The 15,685-nt window shown below is 41.3% G+C and overlaps 1 pseudogene; it reads left to right on the top strand.

Moving 5' to 3' along the window:
• Positions 1-14,878: 14,878 nt before the first annotated feature.
• On the top strand, positions 14,879-15,265 carry LOC118152707 (small ribosomal subunit protein uS8 pseudogene; annotated as a pseudogene).
• The last annotated feature ends 420 nt before the right edge of the window (positions 15,266-15,685 follow it).

Genomic DNA, 15,685 nt, shown 5'->3' with positions numbered 1-15,685 from the left:
GGCTGGTCTCGAACTACTGGCCTCAAGCAACCCTCTCACTTTGGCCTCCCAAAGCACTGAAACTACCCACATGAGCCACTGTGCCCAGCCTATATTTTAGATTCTTTGATCCAGGATTTCCATTCCTGGTTATATACACAAGAGTACTAAAAGCATATGGGCTGCAGGCAGTGGCTCACGCCTGTAATCCCAACACTTTGGGAGACCAAGGCCGGCAGATCACTTGAGCCCAGGAGCTCAAGACAAGCTTGGGCAACATGGTGAAACCCTGTCTCTGCAAAAAATACAAAAATTAGCTAGGCATGGTGGCATGGGAGGCTGAGATGGGAGGATCACCTGAGCTGAGGGAGGCCATTAAGCTGTGATTACACTGCTATGCTTCAGCCTAGGCAACAAAGTGAGATCCTGTCTCTAAATAAATTAATAAATAAAATAAAAGCATATGCACACACAAAACTTGTACATAAATGTTCATAACAGCATTCTTCAGAATGGCCAAAAGGTAGAAACAAGCCAGCTGGTGAAGAAATAAACAGAATGTGGTACATTTATACAATGGTCTATTATTCCGCCATAAAAAGGAATGAATGCTGATACCTGCTATAACACAAAACCATCATGCTAAAAGAAAAAAGCCAGAACCAAAAGGCCACATATTGTATAGTTTTATTTATATGATAACAGATAAATTCAGACCAAGCAAATCCACAGAAAAAGCAGGTGGATTTGTGGTTTTCAGGGGCCAAGGGAAGGTAAGCAGTTACTGGGTGCAGAGTTGGGGTGTGTGTGTGTGTGTGTGTGTGTGAGTGTGAGAGTGTGTGTGTGAGTGTGTATGTGTGTGTAGTGATTTTAAAAGTTCTGGAATTAGATACAGGCAAAGGTTACACAATCTTGTGAGTACACTAAAAACCACTGAATTTCACAGTTTAAAATTATAAATTTTATTATATGTGAATTATATCTCAATTTGATCTTTTTTTAAAGAAACAGTGGGAAGACAAGACTAATATATGATTAATGATTGAAAGCTAAATGAGAGAGAAAATAAAGATAATTTAGCTGAAAAAAAGTCTTGTAAAAAGGATTGATCAGATTGTTCTAGGAAGGTGTTGCATGTCCCACTGCTGCTTTATTCATTCATTCATTTGTTCACTCATTCATCAAATATTGTTCACTCATGTGTCTCTCTCCCAAAGCTTGGTCAAAGACAACAACCTCATATGAAGGAGGATCATTCTTTGTCAAATGAAGACAAGGACTCTTCTAAACTGTCTTACTATACAATATATATATCACCATTATTTGTAGAATTTTTGTGGAATTTTTCTTATTTTTCTTTTATCCTTCCTCCATATCTTGCTTTATTATTTTTTTTCCTCTTCTCTAACTCCCAAATTGGAAACAATGTCTTCAACAAAGCCCTTTAACTGTAAGACTTGGAAACACATTAAACTAGCTCCAGTAATTGAGTTATTGAAAGATTACACCAGAAATCCTCATGGACATCCAAGAATAGTAAACAAAAACCTGCAAGTGACCTTGGCCTTAGAATGGAAACGTTCAGACCAAAGCATTATTATCTCTCATGAGACAGCCCGCTCGCGCGCGCTGGCGCTCTCTCTCTCTCTCTCTCTCTCTCTCTCTCTCCCCCCCCTTCCCTCGGATCCTTCTTTTGCTACATGGTTTCTAAGCCCCACCTGCTCCCCCATAACTGATGTTTCAAATGGCCTTGGCCTGCTATGACACAGTCTCTACTGACAACCTTGCTGGTAATGGTTCAACTCACCATTACCAAATGAATACAGTCTTTTAGAATCTTAATTCTAGACTTTTTTTTTTTTTTTTTTTTTGAGACAGGGTCTCACTCTGTCACCCAAGTTGGAGTGCAACAACAGCACAATCATAGTTCACTGCAGCCCTGGGCTCAAGCAGTGCTCCTGCCTCAGCCTCCCCAGTAGCTAAGACTACAGGTGCACCATCATGCCTGGCTAATTTTTTTATTTTTGGTAGAAATGAGGACTTACTATGTTGACCAGGCTGGTCTTAAACTCCTGGGCTCAAGCAATAATCTCACCATGGCCTCCCAAAATGTTCAGATTACAGCATGAGCCACCAGGCTTGGCCTCCAGATTCTTTAAAGAGAGAACCTAACTGATCTAGTTTAGATGGATTACTAGTCACACTCCCTTACCCCCTGTCAGATCTGCTATGCCCACTGCTAGTACTGCTCCTTCCAAAAGAGGTGCATGAGATAGTTTCTCTGTGAAGGAGCTATGGGAGAGGTGTCGCCCCTACGTATGTCTAACATAGATAACAGCAACTTTCTAAGTCTACTTTGTTCAATAAGTAGTTACCAGACCCACGTGGATATTTTCTTTTTAATTTCTTTTTAACTTTTTAGAGACAGGGTCTTGTTCTGTTGCCCAGGTTGGTCTCAAACTCTAGCCTCAAGTGATCCTCCCATCTTAGCCTCCGGAGTAACTGGGACTACAGGTGAGATACATCACAGCTGACTCTAATTTTCATTTAAATTAGTTAAAATCAAATGATATTAAAAATTCAGGTCCTCAGTCACACTAACCACATTTCAAGTGCTCAGTTGCCACAGGGGATTAATGACAACTGTATTGGATAGCACAGAAATTTTCTACCATCTCAGAAAGTTCTACTGGACAGAGTTGTTATAGTTAAAAAAAAAAAAAAAAAGAAACAGAAACAAAATCTGAAAAATTGCTAAGAACTCTAAGATGATAACCACTATTTTTCCAATTCATCCACCAGTATCAAATTTACAAATAACCTTTGTTCTAGGCCTCCTAATCTTCTAATAAGAAATCTAAACTATCACCCCAAATAATCAATCAAAAAGCCAAAATCTAGGACAGCCCTCGTCAGTTTGGAACAACTAGTCACCCCACCCGTGGTTCACCCTTCTTTTTTGTAAATGTTTTTCTTTCAGTATACAGTCCTTCCACTTTCTTTTTTCTGAGTCTTTGTTGTAGCTCCAGTTAGAGAGGCTACATTATCCTTTACTGAGCTTCAGCCAAATGGTCAGTGCTGCCAACTGAGAATAAAATTTCCAGATCATTAAATTCTGTCATGAGGGCTTAAGTGCTAGGTGCAAAGAGCAGCCAGACAGGCAGCTGTGTTGATCACAGTGGAGTCAGGGGTCAAGTAGGGCACCAAGAAACACAATTTCTAACCAAATATCCAAGGTGCTGACTAGGGAGTCTACAAAGCCTAGAGTGGAAGGGGTTAATGTCACAAAGCATTGCAGTGGCAATTAATCTGACTGCCCATTAGGATCACCTGCCAAACATAAAAAGAAGGACCGAGGGCCGGGCACAGTGGCTCACTCCTGTAATCCCAGCACTTTGGGAGGCTGAGGCTGGTGGATCGCTTGAGTTCAGGAGTTCGAGACCAGCCTGGCCAACATGGTGAAACCCTGTCTCTACTAAAAATACAAAATTTAGCTAGCTTTGTGGCGCACATCTGCAGTCCCAGCTACTAGGGAGGCTGAAGCAGGAGAATCACTTGAACCTAGGAGGCGGAGGTTGCAGTGAGCTATTTCTTCCCTCATTCCTTCACTAGTTCCTTTCCTACCCTGAGGCCCTAAACGAAATCCTTGCAGCTCTAAATTTAAGTCTCCTGAGCCCATTCCAGCTTCCGTGCATCGGAATGCAGAATGTTAGGATGGGCATGGTGGCTCACGGCTGTAATCCCAGCACTTTGGGAGGTCAAGGCAGGCGGATCACCAGTTCAGGAGTTCAAGACCAACCTGACCAAAATGGTGAAACCCCGTCTCTACTAAAAATACAAAAATTAGCTTGGCGTGGTGGCATGCGCCTGTAATCCCAGCTACTCGGGAGGCTGCGGCAGGAGAATCACTTGAAACCAGGAGGAAGAGGTTGCAGTGAGCCAAGATGGCGCCACTGCACTCCAGCCTGGGCAACAAAGTGAGATTCCGTCTCAAAAAAAAAAAAAAAAGAGAGAAATACAAAGTGGTAGACCTAGAAATACAAAAGTCCACATTATACGAAGTGTAAGATGCTCTGTTCTGGGCCATCCTTCAGTCTAATGCTGGGTTAATTTTCTGAAAGTACAGCTTCCAAACCTTCGAAGTATCCACGTGGTCTATTAAATCAAATATAAGCTTTTCACTGTCTTTTAAAACCTTCTGCAACTTGACTACTGTTACCTTCCAGAGTCCTGACCCTCCAGTGCCATCTGAGATAAACTGTGGATCTATCAAACTACCCTACATCCTATTCCTGCATCTGGTCCAGAGTGTAGTGAGGGCATGGGGTGGAGATCAGATTAGTTCTGTAAATGTTTATTTAGTCCCTTCTTGCCTTCCTGCCTTTGCTCTGATTATTCTCTCTGCCTGCTGAATCCTCCCTTCCCACCCTACTTTCGCCTACTGAAATCCAAGGCCAAACTTCAATGCCAGCTCTGGCATAAAGCTCCATGTGTATGTACAAAGCAGAGGCGACCCAGTCACTCAGGCTGGATGTAGTTCTGTTTGTGTATGTTCTTGGAAAAATTACAAACCTCTATGGGCCTCAGTTTTCTATTCTAAAAATCAGAGATAACGAAATTTGCTTGCAGAGTTGTAGTAATGGAGAAACAAAATTGTGTCTCTTTTTCTTGGAGATGAAGTTTTACTTTGTTTCCCAAGCTGGAGTACAGTGGCATGATCTCAGCTCACTGCAATCTCCACCTCCCAGGTTCAAGCGATTCTCCTACCTCAGCCTCCCAAGTAGCTGAAACTACAGGCATGTGCCACCATGCTCGGCTAATTTTTGTATTTTTAGTAGAGACAGGGTTTCATTATGTTGGCCAGGCTGGTCTTGAACTCCTGATCTCATGATCCACCAAATCCAAAGTGCTAGGATGACAGGCGTGAGCCACCGGGCCCAGCCAAAATTGTGTTTCTTATTTAAAGCGTCCTTCTCATTGCAAAAGGGTTTGAAGAGAAATGAACTAATATACAAAGCATACCCAGCCCTGCTCCTCTTCCTCCTGCCATCCCCCTTGGTGTCATATGCCCCTCCTGGAAGTTTTACAGCACTCTCAACTTCTTTTGGAACAGTTATCTCATGTCCCTTTTTTTTTTTTTTTTTTTTTTGAGATGGAGTCTCCCTCTGTCACCCAAGCTGGAGTGCAGTCGCATAATCTTGGATCATTTCAACCTCTGCCTCCTGGGTTCAAGTGATTCTCCTGCCTTAGCCTCCCATCTCATACCACTTAATGTAATGCAAATGTCACCCTCACCTTGACTGTACTCAAGTTCGTGGTTCCATATCCTCTAGGAAGTTCAGGGCTCTTCCTTATATTTTTGGAAATTCTTGGGATGTATGTTCTCATGCTTTCTGCTGGTTCTAAGTTCTCTAATTCCAGTTACTTCTCACATTTCACAATGTTCAACAATTTCCCCCCCAAAAAGTCAGCATGGAAGAGCTCCATTTCTTAATTTATTCCCCATATCAGCCTCCCCCCACCCACCCAATAAAACAACTAGCATTTGGAGCTGAGCTCAGTGGCTCAAGCCTGTAATTCCAGCACTTTGGGAGGTCGAAGTGGACGGACCACCTGAGGTCAGGAGTTCGAGACGAGCCCGGCCAACATGGCGAAAACCTGTCTCTACCAAAAAAACAAAAATTAGCCGAGTGTGGTGACAGGCCCCTGTAATCCCGGCTACTCAGGAGGCTGAGGCAGGAGAATCATTTGCACCCGAGAGGCAGAGGTTGCAATGAGCTGAGATTGCACCTCTGCACTCCAGCCTGGGCAACAGAGCGAGACTCCATCTCAAACAAACAAAATAAAACAAACAAAAAACTAGCATTTGTCCGTGTGTGGTGAATATCGGACTTTCCCAAAGGTTTAAGGATGAAGGCAATTTACATTAGAACAAAACAAACAACTCATAATGGAATATGAGATGTCCTGTTTCAGCCAGGCGCAGTGGCTCACACCTGTAATCCCAGCACTTTGGGAGGCTGAGGTGAGTGGATCTCTTAAACCCAGGAGGTTGAGGTTGCAGTGAGCTGTGATTGCACCACTGCTCTCCAGCCTGCGCCACAGAGTGAAACCTTGTCTCAAAAAAAAGAGGGAAGGAAGGAAGGGAAGGGAGGGAAGGCAAAAGGAAGAAAGAAAAAGAAAGAAAGAAAAGAAAGAAAGAGAGAGAAACAGAGCTGTCCTATTTCAAATCCCTTCAGCTGCGCCACCTGTGGACTGGTTCAGGCCCCTCCCCCGCCCCACCTCCCGGTTCCAGAGTCCTACCTGCTGCCAAGCCCTGTCCTCACCTATCCCTGTCTGTTTCCAAGTTCTTACTCCTCAGGCACCAGAACCTCCAGTTCTCTCCTTTGTTACAGAGAGCGGTTTAGTTTTCTAGTCCAAAATCCAAAGCCTCATTAATGTGCTCTGCTGGGAAAACAAAAACAAACAAAAACCAAACACTTTTGCCTCTGACCCTTGGGCAGATTGGCCGACCTAGCAGAGGCTTTATAATTTGCCTTGTTTCTCTTTATTTCATTTTTCTTTCTTCTTTTTTCTTGCCTGTCTTCAGCACTAAATCTCTATCAGTGAAAGTAAGATTTATAGCAACTTATTTTCTCAGTGATATGAATTACGATAACCCTCTTAGAAGACAAAGGTGCTAAATGTGTTGTCTTAAATAACATTTATTTAGGCTTCTACTGGAACTTGTACCATAGTCATTTCCCCTTAGCAGACTAACGTTCTGAAGGTGAACAGTGTCTTATTCATGTTGTGTCTTTGCAACGCTTGGCCCCATGCCTGGCACGGAATGGTGCTCAATAACTAGTTGAATATAGACTTGAGGATTGACTGTCTAACCTCTTGACCCTTCTCAGAGCTATTTGAAATGAAAGATTAGATGTATAAATCAATTATCAGCCCAGGTGCCATAGCTCACGCCTGCAATCTCAGCACTTTGAGAGGCCAAGGTAGGCATGCCCCTGTAGTCCCAGCTACTCGGGAGGCTGAAGCAGGAGAATCGATTGAACCTGGGAGGCGGAGGTTGCAGTGAACCGATATTGCACCAGTGCCCTCCAGCCTGGGCAACAGGGTGAGACTCCAACTCAAAGAAAAAAAAAATGTATGAATCAATTATCTTAGCCATTATAGACCAAATATCTTTTTAAATTTTCACCAAAATTTAGACAAATTTCTAGGGAAGAGGTAATGTTTTAGAATTTAGTATGTATTGAACACATATAATTATCTGCATTTATATTCCATTTCCATTGTCTTTTTAGTGAGATCCATGTCTAATATCTCTGCCCATGCTGTCTCTGGATCATACTCAATTGAAGAAGCCACTAAAATTTGTAAAAACTAGTTGTATACATTTTTAATGGGCTAAAGTGGCAAGCAATCACTACCAGTTTTGTTGATATTCTAATTTCCAATATGATGTGAATTTTGAATATCATTAATTGCATGTAAAATCCTTCATAACAGCTGCCTTTTAGCTACCAGTTATTAGTACGTGGGTCATAATACATATTTATTAACTCTTTTTGAGAGAAATTACAGAGACAACAGAATTATGGGTCGATATTTTGTGAGCATAAATTTAAAGGATCTACAAGAGTAAATTTCTTAGGTTTTCGGCAGTCTTTTCTATATATTTAATCAAGGGATAAAACAACAAAAACGTGTGGGAGGAACATAGCCCACATTCTTTTCTTCTTGGTCTTAGCAGTGTTGATTAAAGCTGTTTAGAGTGTTCTAAATAAGCCCCTGGAATTATTTGATAGAGATTTTTTTTTCTAGAACTAATTCCAATTTCTTCACTGATTTCTTAAATACAACATGGTTTTCATTACCACAAACTTCCTTAAAATAGCTGGTTACCTTCCTTGGGCTTATGAAGTTCAATTGGGTTTGACAGGTTATCACTCAAACATTTAGATTTCAATTTAAAAATTCAAACATCTAGATGTTTCTAGATGGCTTTCTCTTCTAAGTATTTAGGTGCCTTTGAGGTGCTCCTTTGCATATGACACATATCAAGAAGACTGATTAATGTTAACCAAGTGTATAGAAGATTGTCTTTATTTATTTATCTATTTATTGAGACAAGGTCTCACTCTGTTGCCCAAGCTGGAGTGCAGTGGTGCGATTTCAGCTCACTGCAACCTTTGCTTCCTGGGCTTAAGTGAACCTCAGGTTTAAGTGATCCTCCCACCTCAGCCTCCTGAGTAGCTGGAACTACAGGTGCATTCCACCACACCCAGCTAAATTTTTTTTTTTTTTTTTTTGGTAGAGACAGGGTTTCCGCTCTGTTGGCCAGGCTGGTTTCAAACTCCTGGGCTGAAGTGATTCGCCCACCTTGGCCTCCCAAAGTGCTGGGATTACAGGTGTGAGCCACTGCACACAGCCAGAAGATTGTCTTTGAAACATTAATATTACTATACAGTAAGAACTTCAACTGTATGAAAAATTATACGTTATCCACCTAGGGTCATCTATGATCTATAAACAGCATTGTCGTACATGCAAAATCAGACTGTTTTCACCAAAGTGGTTTTAATAATCATAGAATTAAAAACAGAATAACTTGGATTTCCTAGTGGTTAATCTAATTCCTAGCACATTAATAAGATTTAAAGCTTATGAGAGAAAAGAAGGAAGATGAGTAGGTATGTTATAGTAATGCAAAATTTAATACTAGTATTTTGGCAGTTCAGTTATATTTGTCAGGGATAATTATAACCATTAAACAGCCATTTATTAAACAAATATTTATTGAGTACCTGCTGTAAACTTAGTAAGTCACTTTTTCTCCCTAGTAAGGGGTTTTTAGTCTGATATCCAGGACCATTCACTCTCTGGTATCTACTAGATAATGCTTGACCTAAAATTGTCTAAGTCCCTTATTAAATTCTCTCTTTTCAATACTTTCCAATGATCTTCAGAAGGTTATGTCAGGCTGTTAAACTATTGTTCTGTCCCTCTCAAGAATAGAGAACCTCTGATAGCTAGCTAAATCCAAGCTAATTTGCAAACCAATCAAGGCTAGAGATGCCTTGAATACATATGGGGTGAGGCAGCCATTTGTGTGGATAGAGCTGATAAAGCTTTCTTACGAAAGATCTTCTACTAAGAATACCAGTTGCTGGCTGAGTGCCTTGGTTTAAGCCTACAATCCCAGCCTTCTGGGAGGCCAAGACAGGAGAATTGCTTGAGCCCAGGAGTTTGAGACCAGCCTGGACATCATAATGCGATTCTATCTCTCCAAAAAATTAAGAAAAAAAATTAACCTGGATTGTTGGAGTGCACCTGAATTCCTAGCTGCTTGAGGGACTGAGGTTTGGAAGAGCACTTGAGCCCAGGAGATCAAAGTTTCAGTGAGCCTGGATTGTACAACTGCACTTTAGCATGGGAAACAGAGCAAGACTTCATCTCAAAGAAAAAAAAAAAGAATACTGGCTGCCATGCACCTATTTGCATTCCCACAGGCATAGAGTTGGAACTCTGACCATTCCAAAGAGGCCGTTTTGTTATCAGTGAGATATCAGTATTATCCTGTGATAATTATTGTTTTCAGTTACTCTTATAATATTGTTTTCAGTTACTTTTTAATGATCAAAATGTCTATTTAACTATGTTTATAATGAATTATAAATGACTGTAAGTACATCATTATTAATTGGTTGTATATCATTGTATATTTGTATCAGTTTTATTTGTGGCCCGTAATTTTCCAATAAGCCACTGCCAAATGACATATATTGAAAAACACCTCAAATTTGCTGTATGGTAACATTTAATCCATCATATGCTCCCTCCCAATGGATCTATACTATTGAATTAACTTTCATCATACTTACATACTTACTTATCATTCTGAAATGAAATACAGTAACTTACTGTGCGATTTTGCCATTTGTAGATATTGTTTTAAGACATATAAAATGTATAGATGTCCTTATTCCTACTATAAAGTAAGCTAAATGTTTCAAGCTAAAAGTTTACTGTAGCTTTTTTATTCCCTTCAAGTTTTTTTTTTTTTTTTTGAGACGGAGTTTCACTGTTGTTTACCCAGACTGGAGTGCAATGGCATGATCTCGGCTCACCGCAACCTCCGCCTCCTGGGTTCAAGCAATTCTCCTGCCTCAGCCTCCCGAGTAGCTGGAACTACAGGCGCGCACCACCATGCCCAGCTAAGTTTTATATTTTTAGTAGAGACGGGGATTCACCTTGTTGACCAGGATGGTTTTGATCTCTTGACCTTGTGATCCACCCGCCTCGGCCTTCCAAAGTGCTGGGATTATAGGCGTGAGCCACTGCGCCCAGCCCTCTTCAAGTTTTTATTATCAAAAAGTTTTTTGGTTTTTTCCCCAACAAGAAAAAGTAGGTCCAGAGAAGCTGATGCCTTCATCCAACACTTATGAAACACACACTTTGGTGCCTAACAGGCCATTAATAAAATTCCAGCTCTACCACTTAATGTGTGTCCTTGGGCTCAATTTCCCATATCCCTCATATATAAAATGGGAATAATAACACCTTCTGTATATAGTACTCGTAAGGCTTAAGTGTACCTTGACCTTCAAAGCAATTATTCAATAAATGGTAGCCATTATTATGTACTTTGTGATTAAATGATGAAGCTAACCTCACACCTGTAATCCCAGCACTTATGGAGGCCAAGGTGGGTGTATTGCTTCAGATCAAGAGTTCGAAATCAACCTGGGCAACATAGTGAGTGAGACCCCTGTCCCTACAAAAAATTTAAAATTAGCCAGGTGTAGCAGTGTGTGACTGTAGTCTCATCGACTTGGAAGGCTGAGATGGGAGGATTGCTTGAGACTGGGAGTTTGAGGCTGCAGTGAGAGCACACTGCTGTGCTCCAGCCTATGTGAGAGAGCAATGCCCTGTCTCAAAAATAAAATTAAAAAAGATAAACTTTGCCTGCCCACCTGGTCTAGGGTGAGATCAGGCAGACTGTTATGGGATTGGCGGGTGGGATTGTTTGTTACAGCCTAGGTCCAACACAGGAATGTTGGTGCCATGCTCCTTGTACTGACTTGCATGTTTTAGCGATCCAGGAAGCTGAAGGAAATTGCCATGCTGTCACAGCAGGAACTTCTGATCTTACACAGACATGGTAACCCAATTTTCTATTTAGCTAATGTGGTGTATATAGGAACTCCCTCGGCCGCCTCTTCAACTGGACAAGACATTCCAGGACTTGCAAAGAAGCCCTTTCAAATAATATCAGGTGCTCTAGGGGATAAGTAAGAGTGTGTCTTAAGCTCACAAGTTTGAGCTCTCATTCTTGTGTGCCAGAGCAGCTTAGTCACAGCCTGGTTTTCTACCTGTACAGCAGAATGCGCGAAGCTCTTCCTCAGAAATCGCTAGAAAGCAAGTATGGATCAGGAAAGTAATGAGCATAGTAACTCAAAGGAACTTGACAGGTGGACCCTACAGGTAGGCTTACCTGGAAACAGGATACTGGGACAGATAACCTTGACTTTGTCCTAAAGCTCAGGGATAGAGCCTGAATCTCTCCCTTCCCTTTGGGGAAATGGAGGGAGAACTTAGCCCGATTAGGATGCTGACCAGGGAGCACAAGGTAAGCTGGGGCTTCACTGGGCAGGAAACACAGAGGCTATGGGAGCAGAAAAAGTCAAAATTATGCAGGATGGCTGATATGGTATGGGTGTGTCCCCACCTAAATCTCAATTTGAGTTGTATCTCCCAGAATTCCATCATGTTGTGGGAGGGACGCAGTGAGTGGGAAGTAATTAAATCCTGGGGGCCAGTCTTTCCCGTGCTGTTCTCGTGATAGTGAATAAGTCTCATGAGATCTGATGGGTTTATCAGGGGTTTCTGCTTTTGCTTATTCCTCATTTTCTCTTGCTGACGCCAAGTAAGAAGTGCAGAAGTGCCTCAGAGGCATTGCTTATCTTCCTTCATGTTGCCTTTTCTGCCTGTGACACTTTCATAATAGATCTTGATAATTTAGAAATCAGTTTACTAATTAAAAACTGAAAACTTCACTTTCCTTGAGGGAAGGGAGAGCTTAACCCCACATCCTCCCTGACAGTGAGGTTAAACATTGGCATTCCATCTTTCTACTGCAGATAAGCAAGGGAAGACAGGTTTCCATAGGAAGCAGTCTGAAAGTTCATAAGCTACTGTAAAATGTTCACATGAAAGGGGATCTAAGGCCTTTAGCGGGGAACCAGACATCCTCAAACCAGGAACAAACCAAGTTAGGACTCAGAACTGGAAGCAGGGGTGGGGAGCTGCATAGATAGGAAGTGCAACACAGAGAAAAGTTCAATAGCATGCATTTGTCTTCTCCACTGTATTATAAGTTCCTCAGTGGCAGGGATCATGTTATTTGGCCTTCTGTTCTCAGCATCTAGTAGTTATTAACACACAGTATTATGAGTATTGGTATTAGGCAAAAACAATCAGACAAACAAACAAAACACATAATAAATGCTTAATAAATATTTGTGAAATTAATTAAATTGACCGAACTATTTTCATGGTAGGAATGTATACATATGTTCAAAGCCCCAGGCTGCCTTAAAATTTCTAGCATCTCAGATAACTTTCAGGGATTGAAGAGTTTATTGATATACATTTTATTTATTATTATTTTTGAGACAGAGTCACTCTCTATCGCTCAGGCTAGAGTGCAGCGGTACAATCTCATCTCACTGCAACCTCCACCTCCCAGGCCAAAGCAATTCTCATGCCTCAGCCTCCCGAGTAGCTGGGATTACAGGCGCACACCACCATGCCTGGCTAATTTTTGTATTTTTAGTAAAGACAAGGTTTCACCATTTTGGCCAGTGTGGTCTCAAACTCCTGACCTCAAGTGTTCCACCTGCCTCAGCCTTCCAAAGTGCTGAGATTACAGGTGTGAGTCACCTAATAAACATTCATTTACTGTTTCAATACATCTTGAAACATTACTTGGGATTCCCCAACCTTTTGGGGATTCAAAAATATGTTGAATCCTTAAATGAATGTATATCAATGAAGGTCCTGAGAACTAGGAGAAAGACAAAAGGAAATAGGCAGAAAAGTACCTTGATGTAGAAAAATAAAGTGATGACTTTTTTATTCCAAAGTCAGTTGTCTTTTTTTTTTTTTTTTTTTTTTTCCGAGACAAAGTCTGACTCTGTTGCTCAGGCTGGAATGCAGTGGCACATTCTCAGCTCACTGCAATCTCCACCTGCCAGGTTCAAGTGATTCTTGGGCCTCAGTCTCCCGAGTAACTAGGATTATAGGCACCAGGCATTTGCCTTTTAATTCAACTCTGCTTGAGCTAACTGGAGCAGAGCAAGGAGTATGGAATAAATAATGCTTATGTCCCAAAAGCTTTTTTAATCAAAATGATGAAGGCAATGGGACAGAAACTACAAAAAAGAAACTGTCACATAGGTTCTGGGGTCTGACTGGTGTGGAGAATCAATCACTTTGCTAAGGCTCAGTCTGGTCAGCATAAGGATTTATGTTGTGGGAATATTGTTTGCTTTTCTCTTTCTTTCATCCTTCTGTCCATTTTTCTCACTCTCTTCCATTTCCCTTTGCTTCCAAGGCCACCTCTAGTTCTATTCTCCACTTCCCCATCTTCGGTGACCCAATATGAAATGTCATCACTTTAATCTTGTTAACTCTCACATGTCCTGTTTAATCTGTCAGAGTTTATATAGATAGTCATCCTGCACTTCCTTCCAGAAGGAGGAGTCAAAAGATGAAACTGACCTACTTCTCACCATTCCAGGTCTGCACAGGACAACTTTTCTGTAAATTCTAAGAGTACTCTGTTTCCCTCTATTAGACCATGCACCATGCAATATTGTAATTGCTTGTTTACTCATAGTGAATGTCACCATCATTCGCTTCTCTGCTATTAAAGACAAGAAAATTTTTTTTTAATCTTCAAATTTAGCAGTGTCTAACATATAGTAAGTATTTAATAAATGATGAGTAAAAGGGATGGGGGAAGAGAGAAGGAGGACGCAAAGAAAAAAGGAAGGAACAATGGAAGAGGAAAGAAGTTAGTTGGGAAATTCTATTAAAAAAAAAAGAGAATAAAATCCGATACTAGATTTGTGGAAAACCATTACTGATGGGCACTCTTACAACGAAATCACAGTAACAACTTCTCCATCTGGTCACTGGAAGTGACCTGGCTAATTAGGGAGCATGTCTTGAGTTACGTGGGAGAGACCAACATTGTAAGATCACAATATGTTGCAGCCTGCAGAGTAAGGTAGGAAATTTAAGCAATTATTAATTTTTGTTTTTGAAGGTTCCTCAATTCTACAAATACAACCATCAACAACAAACACTAAGCCGAACTAACCAAATAACAAACATTTTGGTTTTCAAGCAACTTAAGGGAAATTTTATTTTTGACTTTGTAGCTGCATTTCTCTATTCCTCTTTCTCTCTTTGCACATAATAATGGTTATCTTAATGACTGTTTTCCTCACAAATAATTCTTTGAAAATGATTCACTTTAGGCCAGGCACGGTGGCTCACACCTGTAATCCCAGCACCTTGGGAGGCCGAGGCAGGTGGATCATCTGAGGTCAGGAGTTCGAGACCAGCCTGGCCAATATGGCAAAAACCCGGCTCTACTAAAAATACAAAAATAAGCCGGGCGTGGTGGCATGCACCTGTAGTCCCAGCTATTTGGAGCTGAGGCAGAAGAATAGCTTGAACCTGGGAGGCGGAGGTTGCGGTGAGCGGAGATTGAGCTCCTGCACCCCAGTCTGGGCGACTCAGTCTCAAAAAAGAAAAAAAGAAAAAAAAAAAAAAGAAAATTATTCACTTTCTCTTTCCGCCATCTTTCGGCGCCGCCACAGGAGTGCACATGAATGTCCTGGCTGATGCTCTCAAGAGCAACAACAATGCCGAAAAAAGAGGCAAACGCCAGGTGCTTATTAGGCCGTGCTCCAAAGTCATCTTCCGGTTTCCCACTGCGATAATGAAGCGTGGTTACGTTGGTGAATTTGAAATCATTGATGATCACAGAGCTGGGAAAATTATTGTGAACCTCACAGGCAGGCTAAACAAGCATGGCGTGATCAGCCCCAGATTTGATGGGCAACTCAAAGCTCTAGAAAAATGGCAGAATAATCTGCTTCCATCCCACCAGTTTGGTTTCATTGTACTGACAACCTCAGCTGGCATCATGGACCACGAAGAAGCAAGACAAAAACACACAGGAGGGAAAATCCTGGGACTCTTTTTCTAGGGATGTAATATATATATTCACAAATAAAATGCCTCATGGACAAAAAAAGAAAATGATTCACTTTAAATAAGTAAACTGATTTATTGAATTAGAAGAGATTTCCACCCTCCCCTATGCCCCAAAAATACTTTCGTAAAATAAATAACTTTCTGCCTTTAAATTAAAATATTGTTCCAGGAAACATGGGTATTGTGAATCCTGGGGCCACAGAGACTAAAGATGCTTATTGGCTTCTTATTGGGTTGATACCTTAAGTGTCTTTATTGTATGTCCCTTTCTCCCTCCCAATAAAGAAATCATGTAAGCTGATCTGAACCCCTAACCTCCATTGACCCCCATGACATCTGGGAGAGGAGCAAGGAAAAGAGGAAGTGCTGGAGGCTGAGCTATAAGTGAAAGATAGTGTATTACTTAAATGATTAC

The sequence above is a fragment of the Callithrix jacchus genome, chromosome 4 (assembly GCF_049354715.1).
Source record: "Callithrix jacchus isolate 240 chromosome 4, calJac240_pri, whole genome shotgun sequence".
Classification (NCBI taxonomy): domain Eukaryota; kingdom Metazoa; phylum Chordata; class Mammalia; order Primates; family Cebidae; genus Callithrix; species Callithrix jacchus.
The sequence above is the reverse complement of the archived record's forward strand: the minus strand, read 5'-3'. Positions and strand labels throughout refer to the sequence as shown.